Source organism: Zalophus californianus, chromosome 11 (assembly GCF_009762305.2).
Source record: "Zalophus californianus isolate mZalCal1 chromosome 11, mZalCal1.pri.v2, whole genome shotgun sequence".
NCBI classification, from domain to species: domain Eukaryota; kingdom Metazoa; phylum Chordata; class Mammalia; order Carnivora; family Otariidae; genus Zalophus; species Zalophus californianus.
The window spans coordinates 24,659,191-24,664,574 of NC_045605.1; the positions used below are offsets into that span (position 1 = coordinate 24,659,191).

The 5,384-nt window shown below is 39.8% G+C and overlaps 1 non-coding gene across 1 annotated transcript; it reads left to right on the forward strand.

Moving 5' to 3' along the window:
* The first annotated feature begins 3,462 nt into the window (after positions 1–3,462).
* LOC113915666 lies at positions 3,463–3,603 on the forward strand. The gene has a single exon (XR_003517789.1). It is a non-coding gene; the product is annotated as a U4 spliceosomal RNA (small nuclear RNA).
* Positions 3,604–5,384: the final 1,781 nt, after the last annotated feature.

A 5,384-nucleotide genomic window follows, 5' to 3' on the forward strand; every position in this document is an offset into this window, starting at 1 on the left:
ACTGAGTCAATAAAGAATAGTTAAAGAATTTTGGAGGCAGTGTAATTTGGGGAGGAAAATTGTTAGTTGCTTTAGACACGTTGAGGTTGAGGGGTCCGTGGGATATCCTGATGGGAGCTGTCCTGGAGGAAGTTGGATTGATGTCTGGAATTCAGGACAAAGTCTGTGCAAAAGATACAAAGCAGTAGGGAAGGAAATCCTTGGCATGGATGTGATTTCAAGGAAGAATGGTGAGCAAAGAACAAGCCGTAGGACACAATCTCTAAGAATATCAACATTAAAGGGCTATGCAGAAAAAAAGTTGCCCGATGAATAGGGCTCATCATTAGCGAAAGTATTTTTTTACTGTTTTAGGTCAATTTAAATTTTAATTAGACACAACATTTTGGTGGGTAGTAATTGGTAAATACAGTGCTATAGTATTCTATCCCAAGTTAATCCTAATAAATTGACTCAATAATCATGATGATATTCATGCAATTAGCCAAAGTCAAAAGTTCCAGTTAGAGGCAGGAAGAGAGAGGATCGAGGTGGGCAGGAGAACAGCTGTATTATCAGTGTGAGTTCAGGTGATGAGGACAGGAGAGAACCTTCCTCACAGGGCCTCAGGTCCCTCCACATTGAGAAAGTCAGTATTCTTTCAGTAAAATCGCCTCCAGTAACAAATGTCATTAGCCAATTCTTTCAGGTGTAAGGATAAGAAAAATCAAAAGATATCTTGGAAGGACAAAGTTACACCACACATTTGAGTGGGGAAAGGAAAGATATTTGTTTAAATAACTCTTGGGCTGGGAACAAACAGATTTCCCCTCTTCCCTCTTGAGTGGATATTGTTGCAATAATTCACAAAGTATTTTCTTATTTGTACTTCAATTCTCCCAAGTAAATGTTTAAACCATGACTGTGCCTTCAGGAAAAAAAAAAAGAAGAAGAAGAATTACAGTGACTACTTTACCAGGGCCCCAGAATGTTCTAAGTGCAAGATTGATCGCAGCCCCTTTGTTCTGCAGGAGCGTGTTACAAGGCAGGTGTTCTCATCCTTATTTTATGGAAGAATAAACAGAGGAGTATGGAGGCCAAATGACCCCATCAAGGTCACTCACCTAGCAAGAATTCACCCCAGGCACTCCTGTACCTGTTCCTTTGCCTATTATGTTATACTACTTTTTAGTTCATAAGTCTTAGTGGTTATTAACAAATGAAGCCTTTTAGATTATCCAGGTACTTTTGAATTTCTCAGAGGAAGCCAAATGTGGTCAACAACTCTGAACTGCCATGGAGCTTTATGATAAATAATCAGTGAAGCAGAATAACTCATAAATGTTTGTTCTTGATATTGGGCTCCATAATATATGTACATCTCATTATAAGACCTTATGCATATTTATCACTTTAGATGGTTTTCACCTGTCTGGTTTTCACTAGATTATAAATTCTCTGAGGCTAAGGAGTGCATACTCCCAGTGTTTGGAGCCCTAGCATAGGAAATCAGTGGAAGTCCAATGATGCATTTTTAATGAATGAGTCAAGTAATGAAGGGGAGCTCAGAAGAGCTCACAAAAATATTTTCCAGTTATTTTCCAAATTGCCTGAGTTGGAAAATCTAAATCTAAAATATGTTTTAGGGCTTGGTATGTATTTCTCTTTTAGGAGATGTTTTAAATATATTTTTATAACATCAAGGGAAATGTATCTATATGGGCATGAATCATTTTGAAAGGACCCTATGGGATTTATAGCACTAAGAGCCTTTTTTTAAATTAAAGAGAACAAAAATTCTTGCCCAAGCCAATCTTTGAACCAAAGGGCTGCAACTGGAAGCTGATTGTGGTCCAAAGTTAGCCTGAACCCCTCTTCTGCCAGCATATTGAATGTCTTGCTCTCTCTCTCTCTCTCTCTTTCCTTCTCTCTCTCCATCAAAGGTATTCTCAAATACAACTCTTGCTACTGAACAATGTCTGATATTAAATGTTAAAGAATAAATGCTGGTGGTCAGAGCTCCTCTGCTGAAGAGAACTTCCAGCTCTTGCTGATGGGAATCCGTTAATTTAGGACAACCCTTCTGCTGAGAACAAATACTAAAAGTAGATAAAATCTTTTAAAAACTGCTCTTGAAGGCATCATTAAGTCTTGTTAGTGAGCTAACAAAAAGAATTATTAAAGAAAGATCTAGAAGCTAGACCAAAGGTCCAGAGAGGTAAGCCCAGTAGCTGGGCCCCTCCTCCTCCGGGAGTGTGTGTTGACTCTAGAGAAGCGGCTGAAAGGTCCAGCAGCACATTTGTAAGGCTTGGTGTCCCAGGAAGGGAGTGCAGAGCTGAGCAAAATAGGGGTGAGCCAGTGTACAGGGATGGTCTGATGAACCCACTTCCTTTTGGATTGGGGTCACAGAAAGGCTGTGCCGTAGGAGCAAATGGACAGCAGTAGATTGCTCTCAAAGAGGCTGCAATTCAGCTCGAAGGTCTCTCAATGTCTGGAACTGGATTAGGTAACTCCAAGTGTTGGCCTTCCTACATGCACAGCAGAAGCAAGCATACATCCTTTCTGGAGCAAGGCAATATTATTCTAGTCTTCAAATTCTTTTAGCAAAGAATTTTTCAAAACTGATGGTCAGCACACAATAAGAATTAACAAGCACAGAGAAGAGAAGAGAAACTAAGAGAAAAAGTAGGCAATAGAAACAGACTTACAGGGACTATAGAAACAGGAGTTGCTGGACATGAACTTTAAAATATCTATGCACGTGTATTTCAGATGACAAAAGCCACTATGGAGAATTTTGGCAGAGAAGGAGAACTATGTTTTTAAAGAGTATTCCAGAACTAAAAAATACAAAAGTCTATTTTTAAAACTCAATGGATTTAAAATAGATTAAATTAATCTGAAAAGGTAATTATGGAATTTATGAACTGGTGAAAAGAAAATGTCCAGAATGAAGCATGGAGAGACCAAACAATGGAAAGTAGGAGAGTAAGAAACAGAGAAGATGTGGTGAGAGTCTAACACACATACACTTGGCATGTCAGGAGAGCCGAGGGAAAACAAGGCAGAGACAATATTTAGAGATATAACAGCTGAGAACTTTACAAAAATGCTGGAAAATATTAAGCCATAGATTTAAAAGGTTCTATACCCCTAAGCCAACTACATTAAAAATATATATGTCATATGTATTTTATATTTTTGTATACATGTGTATATCTATCTACACACATTATCCCCACATCTAAGCACACTAGTGAAAATACTAAAATAAATAAATAAATAAATAAATAAATAAATAAAGACAAAATGCAGATCTTAAATGCAACCAAAGGGGTAAAAAAACAGATTACCTTCACAGGAGTAACAGTTGAACTTAAAGTGGATTTCTTCATAGAAACAACAGAGGTAAGTAGTTAACTAAAAGAAAGTAAAAGCCGGCCTATATCCAAGGAAAACGTCCTTTAAGAATGAAGGTGAGTAAGCTTTGCGCAGTGGCAGTATCGGAACCAAAGAGGTTTATCCGAGGCACGATTATTGCTAATTGAAAGAATGAAGGTGAGTGAGGGGCACCTGGGTGACTCAGTGGGTTAAGCGTCTAATTCTTGATTTCAGCTCAGGTCATGAGCTCAGGGTTGTGAGATCGAGCCCCGTGTCAGGCTCTACACTCAGCTCAGAGTCTACTTGAGGATTCTCTCTTCCTCTCCCTCTGCCCCTCCCCGCTGTTCGTGTGTGAGCTCTCGCTCTCTAGAATAAATAAATAAATCTTTAAAAAAAAAAAAGAATGAAGGTGAAATGAAAACATCTTCAACTAAACAAAAACTAAGAGAATTAATTAATTAGTTAATTAGTTTCAGGTCCTCAAAAGGTATTATTAAGAGAGTGAAAAGATGAGCCACATGACATGGTTCTTGGTCCCAATCTAGCTGGGCTTGACCACTGTTCAGTATCTCAAGTCAGGTGGCCGTATCGCCACCCAAACTAGTATAAACAGTTAAGGAGACAGCGCATATGTCGATTCTGAAATGTCCTCGCTTTCTCCTTCATAGGTAGGGGAGACCTGAGGTAAATCATGATAAGAAAATATTGGAAAAAGAAGTTAGGGGGCGCCTGGGTGGCTCAGTCGGTTAAGCGGTGGCCTTTGGCTCAGGTCATGATCCCAGGGTCCTGGGATCAAGTCCTACACCAGGGAGCCTGCTTCTCCTTCTCCTCCCTGCTTGTGCTCTCTCTCACGATGTCTGTCTGTCTGTCTCTCAAATAAATAATAAATAAAATCTTAAAAGAAAAAGAAGTTAGGTGTGTTCAGGGTTAACTAGAAAGCCCCAAATTCCTGTCCAAGTGGATGTCCTCGGGGCTATTGAGAAGACAGCAGAATTCTCCAGATGGACATAGCAGGCACCATGAATTGAGCTGAATTCCGGAGACCTCTTGCTCCTCCCACTATGGCAAGGTCTCAAAAACATTTTCCTGACTATTTTGACTCTCCCAGCTTCCTTAGCTGTAACATTTGTGAGTCTTCATATCCATTTTCTGAAGCTGCTGTAACAAATTATCAAAAACTTAGTGGCTTCAAAAACATAGTTATTGTCTTGCAGTTCTAAAGTTAAGAAGTCTTACAGGAGTCTCATTGGGCTGCAATCAAGCTGTCAAGAGGGGTGTCTTCCTTTCTGGAGGCTCGAGGGGAGAATCCATTTCCTTGCCTTTTCCATTTTCTTGCCATGTGAGTTGAGTCCTCACATGGCATCACTCCAGTCTGGTTGCCACATCTCTTCCCCCAACTCTCTCCTGCTGCCCCATCTTCCACTCTAAGGATTCTTGTGATTATACTGGGGCCACAGAGAATCTATCTTAGGATCGGCTGATTTGCAACGTTTAATTCCCCTTTGCTATGTAACCTAACACAATCATAAGTGCCAGGGGTTAGAGCGCAGCCATTTTTGGGGGGCCAGCATTCTGCCAATTGCATTGCTGCACTAGCCAGTTAGGCTTGCCTCCTCAACAGCCCCTCCAGTCAGCATGGGTGTGCCCAGGTGCGTGTGCACGGTTCATTCAGATTTGAACTAGGAACCGCTGATGGCCAGAGACATGAGGAAAATTTCTAATGTAAGGGACAGAAACAAAAATAAACAGATGAGAGAAAATTAAGGGAGAAAAGAAATGGAGGGGACAGAAGAAAAATAATAAAAACTCATTTAATATTTTAGAGACCTAGGTCCTGCCTGGATCCACTAATAAGAACAAAAAGATATAAATGAGGAGAACACTCAGAGAATAGGAAAGAACTGTTGGAAATAAAAAATATAGAAGTATAAAAATTCATTGTAGGGATTCATTTTTAAATGAGTCAATGTCCCACAAAGTAAACAGAAGGTCACAGATGGACAATAGAAGAGAAAAGAGAAGAG